We start from the raw sequence: 17215 nt of genomic DNA on the forward strand, positions 1-17215 counted from the left end.
ATATATATATATATATATATATATATATATATATATATATATATTGCTTCTTTCCATGTGGGAGTCTTTAATCCATCAAAGCACAGCTGTTAAAATTATCATCTTTGGACAGCTATTGAACCACATCATCCCCATTCAAACCCCTCTGCTTATTCCTCTTCAGCCATCTTCCTATACATGCAATGACTTTAAATCCCAAGAGCACCATGTCTCCCTCCCTCTCCTCATTCAAATCACTCCTAAAGGCCCACTTCTTCCCAGATGCCTATAAAGAGTAACTCATACCATCAAATGCTAGCATTATGACTCACACCAGTGAAGGGGGCATGGTGGAGGGCTATTGCCCTTCACTGAATGCCAACTGCCAGAATGACCTTTAGGGAGAATATGAAACTGAGCAAAAATTAGACTACTCTTAAAGGGGGGGGCGGCAAATTGGGCTCTGGGGGGTAACTGGATTAAGAAGATGTGGCAATGCAAAGGTGATGGATTTTAGACCCAAGAAACTAGCTCCTGTTCTTCTATGTTCAAATTGTTAGTTACGTGAAACATTTCTAAATATGAGGCTACAAGAATCATAGCAATTGCAGCTGAAGGATTCCCTTGTCATCAAGGCCAGCCCCTTCTGGATAGTGCAAACTATTCCCCATCTTGAGCTGCTTTGATTTATTCTTCTTTCACCCAGCTTACTTTGGCTATATGTATTTTCACATAAGCATCATTTCACAAGTCAATGTTAATAGACTGCACACTAATATTAACATTACTAACATTACTTTGCAGCACAATAGCACTGTCCTTCCGAAGAGCTCAAAGTACCTTACAAACAATAAAGATCCAAGCCACATTACATCCCTGTGTGCTAGGTAAGTATTATTATTTCCATTTTATATATCCTCTTGCTGAATCATTTCCTTTGTGGGGGCTGGAAACTGGGACACAGAGAGGAGAGTAATTTGCTCACAATCACACAACACAGGCAGAAATAAACCTAGGAGAATTATTCTCATCTTACATTAGTATTACACCAGTATAACTATCTTGTCCCTAATGGAGTTACTCCTGATTTGCCCCAGAATAAGGGAGAGAAGAATAATGCCCTATATCTTCAGACTCCCAGTCCTGTGTCTTAACAAGGAAACCATGCTTCCTTACTTAGGGAGACAGTTTTGGTTCTATTTGTATTTATTTAGTATTTGCTTCAGAGAACAGAAAACTGGACATAATGTCACTATTTTTTCCAAACATAGTTTAAATATTTTTATAATTCATAACAGTGAATGTTTTTTCCAGGAGTGCTGTCAAAAGTCCTAAACTGTAGGGAAGATCAGACTTGTACCTATTCAAAACTATATTACTCGGATATATTCCTATATTATTCTTTATTGTATTTTACTGAACTTTTTATATTGTTTTTAGGGACAAGCACAATATACATATGCAGAATACACAATATATATATACGCAGAAAGAGACAATACAAAAAAGAATTTGTCATGCCACATTCTGTTTGAGTGAGATGGTCTTATACAAGATATAATGTCAAAATTTGGTACTTTTACAAAGTCAATTTCTAAATCAAAATAAAGGTCTTGCATTTTACTGAATTTTTGCATCTTGATAACTTTGTCTTTACAAAACTAAGGAAAGGGTGAATATTTTCTTCAAAATGCCTCAAACAAGTAAAAACAAAAAACACATTTAGTAGTCTACCAAAATCTAATGGAAAAATCCAATCTGAAGTTTCTAGACATCATTATTGAGATATAACTTGACAAAACGGTTTTATAAAAATTTTCTTCCTCAGATGACAGTGGTAGTCAGATATAGGATAATACTAATGAGTCAGTTTACATACAGAAATTAGTAAATTGTGTCCGACCTCAATGAGTTCTATGAAGACTATATTGACCATCCAGGTGACAAACATGCAAAGGTTCAATTAAAAATCCAGAAAAATAACATAATGTTTTTTCTGGGTCTCTAATCTCTCTTTTGGAAAGTTAGTGAGAGAAAAAAAAAAGTCCTCTACTTTTGAGATGCCAGTCCATAAAAGAGAGCGAGTAAGATTTACAGATATTTCTGATTAAGACATTCTAAATGTATGTCACAACAGCCAATATATTAACTAATGTGGCAGAAAACAAGATTTATTGTCCTGGGAGGAAAGTATCAACCTTGCCTTTGTCTTGGTAAGTATTTACCTCTTGAATCAATACATCTTTGTATTTATTCAACAATTACAGAACAGACCCATTTACGTGTGAATCCGCTTAACGCGCAGTAGCACCGTACCTCCCACTGCTACCTATTTAACACGCGGTACAGGAACTTGCTATGTAGCGCTACAGATTTGCTCACTAACTCACTGACACAGAAATCGATAGAAAGTGTGGAGCAGAAATGTGTTGTATGTCTTTACTGCGGACTGGAGGGTGGGGGAAAGCAACGTTAAAGTGCTACCGTGGCAAAGGACCCTGCAGCATTTTAAGGTCCCTGCCCCTTTTGCACCTTCCTCATCCACTGGGGGGTGGGCAGGGGGGAGGGGCAAAGGGAGCAGCTGCCCTGGGGCTGGCAATTTAAAAGAGCCCGGGGCTCTGGACGCCGTGACCGCAGCAGCAGCATCCGGAGCCCCGGGCTCTTTTAAATCGCCACAGGAACCCCGGGCGGCGCAGACTAGGTGACCTGGAGGGGCTGGCTGGGGGATACTGACCTCTAGCCCCACCCCTTCTGCCAGAGGCCTCACTCCTTCCAGGGGCTAGAGCCACCCCCGCCCCGTACCGGTAAGTGTTCTGAGTTACTTTTACCCCTGTGTAGTTATAATAATGTTTTTATTAGATTACACATTTGAATTTATATTCTTGCAAAGCGCAGTTAACAGATAGGCCTGCAGTATTTGGGACGTTGTGAATACGTACGTAATCCTAGATAATTATACATGTATATAGAGATATTTTAAGATATTTCAGCATGGCCCTCTTAACCAGCAGTCCGTTAACAGTCGGTTGTGACGGCTTGACTCCCGACATCCACGCGTAAACGGGTCTGTACTGTACCAGTAGCTGATTAATATAGTATGCTCCTAAACCATTTTTACAAATAATTTTACTTTTTCTTTTAAAGAAATACCAAGAACAAACCATTGCATTCTTCATATAAAGTTTATTAGAGGAGAGGCAGAAATTGTAGTCAAGGAGCTAAGAAATACAAGATGTAAAGAGTTCCCAAAAAGTAAAACTGTCTTTGATTCTTCCATTATTTGTTCTTTTCTAGTTCAACAAAACTCTAAATCATGTCCATTAAATTAAGGGGAAGAGAAGAAAATGGGTTTTCATTATTGTATAGGATAAAACTAAATAGGCCTAGTTAATAAAATGGCATCCACTTATTGGAATTTGGCACAAAAACTGCATTTGGAAGAATTGTTGATAGCCCATATATTTTCTCAGGATGCCTCAAATGATTGCTGAATTGCAAAAAAATAATGGTACATAGAGCTTCTACAGTAGGACTTGTAATAGAAGGCATTGCACTGAATGCAATCGTAAAGGACCAAATCCACTCCCCAGTGCCTAGCCTGGATAACTGACTTGGGTGCCTGAGATCTCTATGAGTACAACAGAAATGGCAGATTCACCTCAAAAGCTTTGAATCAGAAGTGAATCCATTCCATAGCTACTATTCAGGCCTTCAGGCTGGATTGTCTTCAGTGGTCTTTGTGCCCCCGCTCTACTTCGGTAAAGGGTAGAGTCAACAACGTGCCTTTGTCCATTGTCTGCCCAAGAGGTGGTGGGTGCACATCCCTGCATAAGCTCTGAAAATCTCCCCCACTCATTGGAACCAAGTTAGTTCAGCGGGGTCTGCGACTATACCTGTGGGTGCAGAGGGCCTCATGGAAATGGAGTTGGTGTAGAGTTTTGGAGGGGGCATATAAGAACACTTCCTATGTTGTGTGGAGCCTAGCTCCACGGGGCCTCCCTTCACACCAATGTGTGTTTGGGCATAGTGTAGGAACAGAAGAGAGAGGCCAGAGGATCCATTGTGATGCAGTTCTTCCAGGCTATCTGCCCTGTGGAGTGGGCACACTTAGAGCATGAAGTTTACATCACCAGTAAGCAGGCACACTGACCTGGGGGTGTGGATTCCTTTGTACTGTGGACCTCTACCACCTAACTGAAATAGTCAGGCTGCACAGTGACGACTGGATTTTCCACTAAATGTGGGGGAAAAATATTCCTATGTGATAAGTATAAAACCAATGAAATATGTAATCACTTGCTAGTAAAAATAAGATCTGTGCTTAATCAGAGAACAGAAGAGTAACAATGTATTATTATGCTTCAGAAAGTTAGTTACTACATATGTAGAATTAACTTAACTGCACCAAACTTAGTGAGACATATTGGATAATCAACCAAACATAAAACACAGTTACAGCCTGTTGTCTCCTAACAGAGATTAACATTGGTTTGGGTTGGTTTTTTTTTTGTTTTTGTTTTGAACAGCAAGTGAATCTAATCTAAGAAACATTAAGCATGTAAGACTACATTCTGTGCTCACTTGTACACACAGAACTCCACTGCAGTCAGTGAGAATGCATGGGTGGAAATGAAGGCACAAGGGTTTTTCCCATAATCTACAAAACAATTTGCTATTTTCTCAGAATGAGAAGTAAACACATTCCAGACATTCAGTATGGCTGTTTATGCCTATCTAGGACAGAAAAGGTTCTGCACCCTGTTTTGCAGCTTCTTAGTTTTCTTCGGTAATTCTATTCAGCAAAAACATCTGTGATAAAAGGCACATTTGTTTCAATATTTTGCCTGTGAAGGTTGTTGCAATAGGCATGATGGCTGCCAGCAAATCTAAACTTAAACTGAAGGAATGAATAAATTCTTATAGAATACGCCAAGGTCAGGGTTAACCTTGCAGCCAGATCTCATCACATACTCGAATTAGAAAACCTTTTGATTTGAACCATACATGCACTGGGGTTAGGAGAAGGTTGCAAAATTCTAGATTTTGTTGATGTCTCATGATTTTCACTTCAGATAATTTCAATAAGCCAATTGTTTTAATGTAAGTGTAATGTATAACTATGTAGTCATCCACTAATAAAATAAATTACTGAACCCTAGATCAAAAACACAAATGCCATATTCTCTCTGTGTGTGTGTATTGTATTTTTACATATACATATATATAAACAAACATTCAAGGGCAAATTCTCTTTGATCTATGGAGAAAATCCCAAATAAATAACTTACTGAAAGTATTCTAGTGACTCAATACCACATTTGCCTCTTGTTCCACTCACACATTCCCAAGATTCTCAAAGGGAGTTTTGTATAAAGATACAACCCAACTCTGCAATCAGCAGCAGCAGTTTTACCTGCAAGAAGACAGCAGGACCAGACCCAGAGAGGATGTTCTCTGACCATTTTCTAAGTAACTGGGGCTACAATGCATTCTCTTATGCTCAAAATAGTTTTATATACACGTTCCATATAGGGCTATCAATTAATCACAGTTAACTCACGTGATTAACTCAAAAAAAATGAATCGCAATTAATCCCAATTAATCACACTGTTAAACAATAGAATACCAATTGAAATTTATTAAATATTTTGGACGTTTTTCTACATTTTCAAATATACTGATTTCTATTACAATACAGAATACAAAATGTACAGTGTGCACTTTATATTATTTTTATAACAAATATTTGCACTGATGCGTTGGAGAGGTTTTAGTTGGGGACTGAAGATGATGGCTAGTGGCGTTCTGTTATTTTCTTTGTTGGGCCTGTCCAGTAGTAGGTGACTTCTGGGTACTCTTCTGGCTCTGTCAATCTGTTTCTTCACTTCAGTAGGTGGGTATTGTAGATGTAAGAATGCTTGAGAGAGATCTTGTAGATGTTTGTCTCTGTCTGAGGGGTTGGAGCAAATGTGGTTGTATTGTAGAGCTTGGCCGTAGACAATGGATCGTGTGGTGTGATCTGGGTGAAAGCTGATCACCTTCAGCCCCCAACTAAAACCTCTCCAACGCGTCACCAAGGATCTACAACCTATCCTGAAGGACGACCCATCACTCTCACAGATCTTGGGAGACAGGCCAGTCCTTGCTTACAGACAGCCCCCCAACCTGAAGCAAATACTCACCAGCAACCACACACACCACACAACAGAACCACTAACCCAGGAACCTATCCTTGCAACAAAGCCCACTGCCAAATCTGTCCACATATCTATTCAGGGCCTAGGGCCTAATCAAATCAGCCACACTATCAGAGGCTCGTTCACCTGCACATCTACCAATGTGATATATGCCATCATGTGCCAGCAATACCCCTCTGCCATGCACATTGGTCAAACTGGACAATCTCTATGTAAAAGAATAAATGGATGCAAATCAGACGTTAAGAATCAGAACATTCAAAAACCAGTTGGAGAACACTTCAGTCTCTCTGGTCACTCGATTAGAGACCTAAGCGTGGCTGTTCTTCAACAAAAAAACTTCAAAAACAGACTCCAACGAGAGACTGCTGAATTGGAATTAATTTGCAAACTGGATACAATTAACTTAGGCTTGATTAGAGGCTGGGAGTGGATGGGTCATAACACAAAGTAAAACTATTTCCCTATGTTATCCACCCCCCCTGCCCGCCCCCCGCATTGTTCCTCAGACGTTCTTGTAGACTGCTGGAAATGGCCCACCTTGATTATCACTAGAAAAGGTTTTCTTCCTCCCCCCTCCTGCTGGTAATAGCTCTTCTTAAGTGATCACTCTCCTTACAGTGTGTATGGTAACACCCATTGTTTCATGTTCTCTGTGTATATAAATCTCCCCACTGTATTTTCCACTGAACGCATCCGATGAAGTGAGCTGTAGCTGACGAAAGCTTATGCTCAACTAAATCTGTTAGTCTCTAAGGTGCCACAAGTCCTCCTTTTCTTTTTGCGAATACAGACTAACACGGCTGCTACTCTGAAACCTGTCACTACCAGTTTGTGCTCCGAGTTCATCACTCCGTGGGCAATGAACACAGGAGCTTGTGCTGGAAAACAGCCTGACATTCACACGAATGCTGCAGTTCTCAGTGCCCGCCTTACCGGAAAGGGACGTGGTTGAACAGGAGTATTTTGGCCTATCGATGGTGGGGTTGTGTATGAACATACAGGGATCCTGTTCCTCACTGTGTGAAACCTCCCAACAGGGACCTGCCAGTGGGCGGCTCTGTTGCGAAACGTCGTCTGAAAGCATGGCGGTCCCAGCCCACAGAATGGCTGGAGCACAGGGTGAAATACACTGGCAGGGGCGTCTGTGTTCTGCCTGGTTACAGGCCTCTGAACAACACACAGCTAGAGGAGAAAACAAGGCAGGAACATTAGCACAAGCTGGGGCGGCTCCAGGTCCCCGTCTCCCCCGCATCAGCACAGGCCGGGGCGGGGCGGCTCCACTCCGCCATTAGCACGGGCCGGGGCTCCCGCTTAGGGTTCCTCCCCCACGACCAGATTCCCCCAAGACTGGCGGAGGGAGAGCCCTGGCGACCGGTGTCTGCAGCGCAGCACGGAGGCGGGTGGGCAGGGGCACGGGACAGCCTGTAACGGCGACTCCCCTTGAGCTCTGGGCGAGTAAAGGCGGGAGCCGAGCACAGCCCTGCCCCGCCCTGCCCTGCCGCTTCCCCATCGGCGCCTTAGTTCGACAGGGTCCCCCCTCCCCCCCCACCGCGCGGGCAACCCCTTCGAACAACAGTAATGTCTTCCCAGGCTGGAGCGCGCCTGCGCGGCCAGAAAACTCCAGCTCGAGCCAGCCCTGTAAAACAACCCCGCCGAATGAAGGGCGGAACCGCCCTTCTTCAGGTGCGCGCGCACCTCCTACGGCTTCTGGTTCCTCTTCCCGGCGTATGTGCGCGCACGCGCGCACAGCCTGGTGACGTCATGTGATAAAAGGCGTGGTGATGGGCTGCTGTCTCGTGGGGAGGTAGCGCCACCGGGTGGTGGGTCGGTCGGTCTCGTGAGACAACGGCGGCAACCCTAAAGCGCGACCTAACGTTCCGGAAAAGAGCCGCCGCGCCGCGGAAACAGGGCGGAGTCCCCAGGCCGGGGGGCCGGAAGGGACAGGGCGCGGCCGGAAGGAGAAGGAGCCCCCAGCCCTGGCGGGGGGGTGCGGGATGGGAGGGGGCGGGGTACTGTGGAGAGGAGCCCCCAGCCGGGGGAGAATGGAGCGGGCACGCTGGGGAGGTGCTACCGGCCTCGCGGGGCGTGCGGAGAGAGGGCATGGCAGGGAGGAGCCCCCAGCTCTGTTGGGGGGGGGCGGGAAGGCGGCGGGGAGGAGCCCCCAGCTCTGTTGGGGGGGGCGGGAAGGCGGCGGGGAGGAGCCCCCAGCTCTGTTGAGGGGGTGGGGATGCAGGGAAGAGCCACCCGGATACATGAAGGAATGAGGATTCCTTGCAGTGAAGCAGCAGCAAGGATCCACGCTCTGAATTTGGGGTGGGGGTGGTAAAAGTAGGGTGACCAGACAGCAAATGTAAAAAATTGGGACGGGGGTGGGGGTATTAGGAGCCTATATAAGAAAAAGATGCAAAAATTAGGACTGTCCCTATAAAATCAGGACATCTGGTCACCCTAGGTGAAAGAAACTGCCAACGCCTTTACCCTTCTCAAAGGGAGCAGGAGCAGGAGTAGCAGCAGCGGCCATATTGTTCTTAAAAAGAAAAGGAGTACTTGTGGAACATTAGAGACTAACAAATTTATTTGAGCATAAGCTTTCATGAGCTACAGCTCACTTCATCAGATGCATTCAGTGGAAAATACAGTGGGGAGATTTATATACACACGCATAGAACATGAAACAATGAGTTTTATCATACACACCCCACAACAGAACCACTAACCCAGGAACCTGTCCTTGCAACAAAGCCTGTTGCCAACTGTGTCCACATATCTATTCAGGGGACACCATCATAGGGCCTAATCACATCAGCCACATTATCAGAGGCTCCTTCACCTGCGCATCTACCAATGTGATATATGCCATCATGTGCCAGCAATGCCCCTCTGCCATGTACATTGGTCAAACTGGACAGTCTCTACGTAAAAGAATAAATGGATGCAAATCAGACGTCAAGAATTATAACATTCAAAAACCAGTTGGAGAACACTTCAGTCTCTCCGGTCACTCGATTACAGACCTGAGGGTGGCTATCCTTCAACAAAAAAACTTCAAAAACAGACTCCAAAGAGAGACTGCTGAATTGGAATTAATTTGCAAACTGGATACAATTAACTTAGGCTTGAATAGAGACTGGGAGTGGATGAGTCATTACACAAAGTAAAACTATTTCTTCATGTTATTTTCCTCCCCCCCACCCACCACTATTCCTCAGACGTTCTTGTCAACTGCTGGAAATGGCCCACCTTGATTATCACACAAAAAGTTTTCTTCCTCCTCCACCCTTCCTGCTGGTAATAGCTCATCTTAAGTGATCACTTAAATTTGTTAGCCTCTAAGGTGCCACAAGTACTCCTTTTCTTTTTGCGAATACAGACTAACACGGCTGCTACTCTGAAACCTCTCCTTACAGTGTGTATGATAAAACCCATTGTTTCATGTTCTTTGTGTGTGTATATAAATCTCCCCACTGTTTTTTCCACTGAATGCATCCGATTAAGTGAGCTGTAGCTCACGGAAGCTTATGCTCTCCCCACTGTATTTTCCACTGCATGCATCCGATGAAGTGAGCTGCTACTCTGAAACCTGTCTTATTGTTCTTAGGGCCTGTGGAGACCCATTTGTGGTTCACTACTCTGAATCAGCAACTCCTCAGGCCTGGAATACTACACCTCACACACTGGTATCCTTATATTTATTTAAAAGATGACATGTAATAAATATATTGTTTGAAATCCAATAAGATACTGGTTATTAATGTCACTGCAAAATGTTTGCAACAACTAAGAAAAAATATGGATGTGCTGTGATATTATCTCTGAGAGACTGTAAACAGACAAAGGTAGCAAAACAAGGTTCTTTTTTAAGGGAAAGAAAATATGGGATGGGCCCAATCCAGGACAGAGGTGTTCTGATCTGCTCTCTATGGGTCAGCTAGTGGCTAACCCTCCTGCAGCTTTGTGAGGCGGGAGCTGTGACCCTAAGAGCATCCCAGTGCCAGAGGCCAAGGAGCTTACTGGTATCAGGTAGTGAGGTTTAGCTGGCCTGACCAATGTACCCCAAATTACTATGGTTATACTCTGTCTAAAAGGTGTCATGTAATATATCACTGGAAAACTAATAATGCACTGGGCATTAAACTTGTGTGTTGTATATTCAGCGTATTAAGAGTTCTGGATATGTTGGAATAATGACTTAGGCTATATCTACACTATGGACCTTACAGCAGCATAATTGTACTGCTGCATCTGTGCCTCTGTAAGGTCTCCTGTGTAGCCGCTCTATGCTGGCGGGAGAGAACACTCCCTCTGGCATAATTAAACCACCCCCAATGGGTGACAATAGCTATGTCAGTGGCACAGGCCATCCACGGGTGTCTAATTACAATGTAGACATACTCTTAGGGGGGTGACCTGCATGCTTGTAGGCTGGCTGTGAGTGTTCCAAACGAGGAGGTACAGCAGCAAAGCATTGTAAGGCACCCAGGATTGCAGGTTAAGTGGTGACCCTTTACTGGTCTGAACTGTACCCAGAGTGTGACAGGCCCAAATTCAACTCCCAAATTCACCCCATCCCCTGTAGTGGCAGAAAAGATGGCTAGATATTTGGGTATGTCTGCCGCCACAGAGACTAGACTGGCATAGTTGGAGTGCCATAGTTATACTGGCATAACCCTGTAGCGTAGATGCAGCCTACACAGACAGAAGGGATTTTTCTTGTTGATGTAGGAACTCCATGCCCCTGAGTGATAGCAGCTATGTCAACAAAAGTATTATTCCATTGACAGAGCATATTTATACTGGGGGTTAGGTGGGCATAGCTATGGTGTCTACAGATGTGGGTTTTTTCACACCTCTAACCAATGTAGCTGTCGAACTAATGATTCAGTGCTGACCAAGCCTTAGTGCACCCAACTGGAAATCAGGATTCCTGGAGCTTCCATCCCTGCTGTATGCGTATCACAACTTCTCTCAATTTGTCTTGAATAGGAAAAGTGGTAGAGTTTAGGTCAGGCTTAGCTGAGGCTGAGACTTAGTCTACACTTGGAAGTTATATCAGCATTGCTATGTGTGTGTACTGGGGGTTATGTCAATGAAAGAGAGCTTCCTTTGATATAGCTAACATTGTTTGAGGAGATGATGTTCGTACCCCAACAGAAACTCCTGTCAGTGTAGGCTGCACGTATATCACAGAGCTGTGCTGTTATATTCTCTGTAATGTACACATATCCTAAGTGCCTCCGTTTCCTTATATGTAAAATAGGAATCATAATTCCAACTAGGGTTACTCAAGGGGGAATTCTGCGCCACTGCGGAATACAGAATTTTGCAGAAGTCCATCTTTCCTCCACACAATTTCTGGCTGCCACTAGGGGCCACTGGACTCTGCAGAGCCCAGCTCACAGAAAGCGGAGTGCCCAGCCTGGCGAGACTGCATGCTCTTTGATCCTCATGCTCCAGGGATGGAAGAGGGCTTGGGAGACCCAGTCAGCTCTGGCAAAGGGTGAGGAAGGACAGAGCCACACCTCACCATGTTCCCTGGCAGGACAGTAAAGAACCTAGGGGGAGTAAAGGCTCTGGGGCTGCTGTTGTCTGGGCTGGAGGCTGCCACACAGCTGGCCTCTGTGGGGAGAGGGAGCTGGGGCCTGCCTCATGGCTGGGCTCTGTGGGAGGAGAGGCTGGTGTCTGGGGGCTGCCCCCTGGCTGGACTCTGTAGGGAGAGAGGGCTGGTGACTGGGGGGTACCCCGCAGCTGGGCTCGGGATGGGGGGTGCCGTGCTCTGAGGGGTGCCCTATGGCTGGGCTCAGGGAGGAGGAGGGTGCTAGTGTCTGGGGGTTCCCCGTGGCTGGGCTCTCGGGGACCCACAGAGCACCCTCCAGCACTCCCCCAACTGGAACTGGGTTGTTGTAGGGGTTTGTTTAACTCTCTACTCCTGGGGGAATTTTTTTTCTGTTCTCTGTATTGTTGACATACTTGTTGATGCGTATTTTGAAATAAATTACCAAAATAATTGAAACTGGAGTGATTATATTGTGTTATTTTGACAAATATGCAGAATTTTGCAGAATTTTAAAATACTGTGTGCAGATTTTAAAATTTTTGCCACTGAATTTTTATTTTTTTGTGCAGAATTCCCCAGGACTAGTAGGGTGAAGAACCTGTAATAGTTTTAGATGGAAAGCACTATAGATCATCATTGTATTAACATTCCTAGATCCTTAATGTTCATGGCTGGTAGAAAAGCAGAGCTTGGAAGGACTTAGAGGTAATTTAAAGACAGGACCAGATTTTCAAAAGTGTATGTGCAATTGCACATCCAAGTACATGAGCAACTTGGAGTCTAGTGTCCATATATTAAAAATTACAATACAATTACATGCTTTCAGATAAGCAGGATAGTTGCTCACACAATGGCTACTTATATGTTTGAGTGGTCTTTTGCATATATTCATTACACACACATTTCTGAAAATCAAAGCTATAATATCTTGAATGCGCAAACTATCCTCATGGCACTGAAGAGAGAGATCAGAACAAATATATGGCTACAGAGATTGATTCTGCTCAGTTTCAGGGCAAAACTCTCAAATCCCTATGATAATTTGATTCAGATATTCTGCCATCTCCATGTGTCCAATACTTAAGGATCTGAATGGATAATTTAGACAATATTTTTACATATGAATGTCAAATTTAACCAAACTCTGAGATCAGTGCCACACTGCCTATCATAGCTGGTATCTGTCCTGTGAGAGAAAAATAACCTTTTACCTCAGTTATAGACTATACTAGCTCCTATGAATAGTGAGATTGAGTTGAGCTCTGTCATGTGGGTTGAAGAAGGCTCTTTAGGCAAAAGCACAATTTACCCAAACTCCCTGTGAGTTCTGCACACATAGGCAGAGCAGAATATGTAAGTTGTACATTCCTTGAAGGATCTGAGACAACTTTTTTGTTCTGACATATTTAACTAGAAGTTATAGGGCCATATTCACTCTTAGTGATCTGGCCCCTTTGGGGTGCAATGGGCCAGAAAACAGGCTGATCTACCTAGTGGGTGTACACAAGGTGTGTGTCAGGAGCCGGGACAGGTCCCAGCTGGAGGCCCTGGCCCCTTTAGAAGCCATAGTCAGTCACTGAAGATTAGCCTGAGAGTTACACAAGGAGAGGGACTGGTAAGAACTAGCCCCAGAATCAGGCAGCCCCAAATCTCTTGCAGCTCATTTCACACACTGCCTTGGAGAAACTGGCGGCAGGAAATCTAGCCCATGTTATTTAAATTAGATTGTAAACTCCACAGGGCAAGGACCTCTGTATTGTACAGCTCTTAGCACAACTGATCTTAACTGTATACTTTGGCCACTACTGCAATCCAGATAATGCCCCAAATAAAACCCAAATCCCTATTTTTTCCTCTTGTAGTAAAAATCAAATGTATGTGACTGCATGTCAAAATTAATTAAAATAGTTTTAAAAAAAGCCACTCAATGTTTGTTTCAAGATGTTCAGCTGTATATCCACTTTTTGTAAGGGACCTCTCATTTTCATTATTTGAGATTTACATCTTGTAATTAAAGTGATAGAAAACAACTTAGAATGTATATTTTTAATTAAATTTATTTGTACGTACAGTAAGAATGACTTTTAATAATTCTTTCACAATTTCCAGGCCAGTGCTGCATTTTTGTAGTGTAAAATTTGTACAAATGCTCTTTGAATAAACCTGCAAATCTTGGCTTGTCCACTAAGATCAACATGAGATGGAAATACTCAGGGAAATCCTGTAGAAACAGGAGTTAAATAGTTTTTTACTTCTTAACTTCAGACATTTGATTCTGAGTAAGTTTTAGGACAATTAATTCCTGGTCAAGAGATTGGGAAAAATACAGTTGAAGAGACCTCTTCAGTGGTTTAATTCTAAACAATCATTTTGTAGGATTTGTTTAATTCCTTCAGTACTATTACATAGTTTCATAAAAAGGAGGATATTAGTTTCTTAGCAGCTTTTCCTAGTTAGGCACTGCCATTTTTTCCTGCCATTTTTTTGGTGCAAGTGGCTAGGTTGTGGCCTTAGTTCCTTCCTAACTCCATATTTTGCAACTGTTTTCTTCACCAACATATGAAAAAAGTCTGAATAAACAGCTACATTTCTAAATAGAGTTGAATGGATCAAGGACAACTACACTCGGCTGGGTCAGAGAAGCTCAGGTGATTTTCAGCAGAATACTTCTGGTCTTTATAGAAGGAGAGTGAAGCTGTGTCTAGACAATGAAGATCAACAGATGGCTCATTGACTGGTGCTCTAAGGAATGGTTTGGGATGATCGATCTTTGAGAGACATTCACAGAAAGAAGACACTCTTGACTGATGGACTCCACTTGAGTATCTGGGGTATTAATTTAGCACAACTGATAAGAAGGGCTTTAAAATAGGAGGTGAGGGAAGAAGGTTTGAGAGAATAGTGAAATCTCCACGGATGGCTTCAGAACAAAGGAAGAGAAAAATCAGCTGAATGAAGATATAGAAGAGATAATGGAATATTACCAGGCAAGAGTATGCACAGCAAGAAAGAAAATACAAATATTGATTGGCGTAGTAGTCAGGTAGGTGTGAGTGAAAGGACTATATCAAATCCATCTAGAAAACTCAGTGAGGTCTGAAGGAAACAACTGAAATGCTTGTACATGAATGCAAGGAGTCTGGCCAATGGAGGAACTGGAACTAGTGATGGAGATCAAAAATATATGGATTACAGATTACTAGATATATGGATTACAGAAACATTCTGGAATAGCACTTGTGACTGGAATGCAGATATCAAAGAGTATATGCTGTTTAGGAGAGAGAGGAGTAAAGGGAAAGGTGGTGGCATAATACATCCACGAAGCAGTAAACTTAAAAAAATAAGTGATAGTATGGACAAAACGAAATTTGTCTGAGTCAAAATCACTGGGGAATGACTGTAAAAGAGATTCTATTGGGATAGTTTTAGGAGTCTATTATAGACCACCACCATCCCAGGCAGACTCAGATATGGATAGTTATTTCTTCTAGTAATATTTCAGAAAGAAATACTTTTGGTAGTAGCATCATAATGGGAGACTAACTTCCCACATATAGATTAGACTCGCCGTAGTTCTCAAAATTTTGTACTGGTGACCCCTTTCACATAGCAAGCCTCTGAGTGTGACCCCCCTTATAAATTAAAAACACTTTTAAATATATGTAACACCATTATAAATATTGGACGCAAAGCCAGGTTTGGAATGGAGGCTGACAGCTCGCTACTCTCCATGTAATAAACTCGTGACCCTTGAGGGGTCCCAACCCCCAGTTTGAGAACCCCTAGATTAGAGAATAAATGCTACTAATACTGGTAGGGACAAATTATTCCTGGGTATGAGTTTACTGGATAGATCAGTGGCTCTCAACCTTTTCCGTCTACTGTATCCATTTCAGGAAGTTGATTTGTCTTGTCTAACCTCAAGTTTCATCTCACTTGATTACAAAATCAGACATAAAAATACATGTCAGAATACACCATTACTGAAAAACTGATTACTTTCTCATTTTTACCATATAATTATAAAATAAATCAATTGGAATATAAATATTATACTTACATTTCAGTGTATAGTATATAGAGCAATATAAACAAGTCATTGTATGAAATTTTAGTTTGTACTGACTTCGCTAATGCTTTTTATTTAGCCTATTGTAAAACTAGGCAAATATGTAGTTGAGTTGATGTACCTCCTGTAAGACCTCTGCGTATCCCCAAGGGGACACATATCCCTAGTTGAGAACCATTGGGATATATGACAGTTTACTTCATCAAATCGTCACTGAACCAACCAGAGGTGATGCAATTTTAGACACAGTTTTGGTAAGTAGAAAGGATATCATAGAAGAGCTGGTCGTAGGAAATAACTTTGGATTGAGTGATCATGAGTTGATTCAGTTTAAATTAAATGGAAGGATAATCAAAACCAGGTATTCAATCATGATTTTTTATTTCAAAAGGGCAAACTTTGGGAAAGTAAGGGAATTAGTTAAAGAAGTCAGCTGGACAGAAGAGGTCAAGGACTTCAACATGGAGGATGCTTAGAATTTCTTAAAATCAACTATACAAAAATTGTCTGAAATTTGCATCCCAAGCAAAAGGGAAAAAATGGTAGGAATAGGCTCCAGACCCAGGTGGATGAATAACCATTTCAAAAAGGTTATTAGGAGTAACTAGAGAGCTTGTAGGAAATAGAAAAAGGGGTGGATCAACAAAGAAAGCTACACCATGGAGGTTAGAAAATGTAGGGATGAGAATTTCTAAAAGTAACGATAAATTAGCTCTTGCTAATAATATGGAATCTTGATGGGAGGGAGATTAAAAATAATCTAGGTATGGCCCAAAAACTAAATGAATAATTTCTTCTTTTCAGTAATGATGATAAAGTGAAACATATCCATGAAGGCAATATGGCTGATGGAAATAAGTGTCTAGAAACGGAAATTACCAAATCTGAGATGGAAGAAAAACTAGAAGAGTTTAATGTGGTCAGCGTGGGGGAACTGGATAATTTCCATCCCAGAATACTAAAAGAACTGGCACATGACATTGCTAGTCCGGTAGCAAGGCTTTTTAGTAAATCTATTTGGGGTAGTGCATGTCTAGAGAATAGCTAATATATCTATATTTAAGAACGGGGGAAAAATCGATCCTGGCAATTGGAGACCTGTTAGTCTGACCTCAGTAGTATGCAAGGCTTTAGAACAAATTATGAAGGAAAGAATAATTAAGTTCATGGAACTAAATTGTAAAGGAGATGCAATGCAACATGAGTTTATCAAAGGTAGATTATGACAGACTAACTTGATTTCCTTCGAGAAAATAACTTTTTTTTTAGATAAGGGAAGAGCGAGCAGAAGATTTAATATACTTGGACTTCAGTAAAGCATTTGACACAGTGACACATAGGAAATTTATTAAATTAGGGAAAATGGAGATCAGTAAAAGCATCACAAGGTGGATAAGGAATTAGCTAAA

At 42.4% G+C, this 17215-nt stretch overlaps 1 protein-coding gene across 5 annotated transcripts in view; it reads right to left on the reverse strand.

Moving 5' to 3' along the window:
- Positions 1-17215, reverse strand: part of STARD13 (StAR related lipid transfer domain containing 13) — a 493680-nt gene that overhangs the window by 355820 nt on the left and 120645 nt on the right. The window contains exon 1 of one of the 5 annotated variants that reach the window (XM_043504395.1): positions 7826-7894. The exons of the other annotated variants lie outside the window; for them this stretch is intronic. The gene's annotated coding sequence lies outside the window, so the exon portion shown is untranslated. Of the gene's footprint in view, positions 1-7825; positions 7895-17215 lie in introns of those variants that run through there. 5 annotated transcript variants of the gene reach the window in all.

The sequence above is a fragment of the Dermochelys coriacea genome, chromosome 1 (assembly GCF_009764565.3).
Source record: "Dermochelys coriacea isolate rDerCor1 chromosome 1, rDerCor1.pri.v4, whole genome shotgun sequence".
Lineage (NCBI taxonomy): Eukaryota > Metazoa > Chordata > Testudines > Dermochelyidae > Dermochelys > Dermochelys coriacea.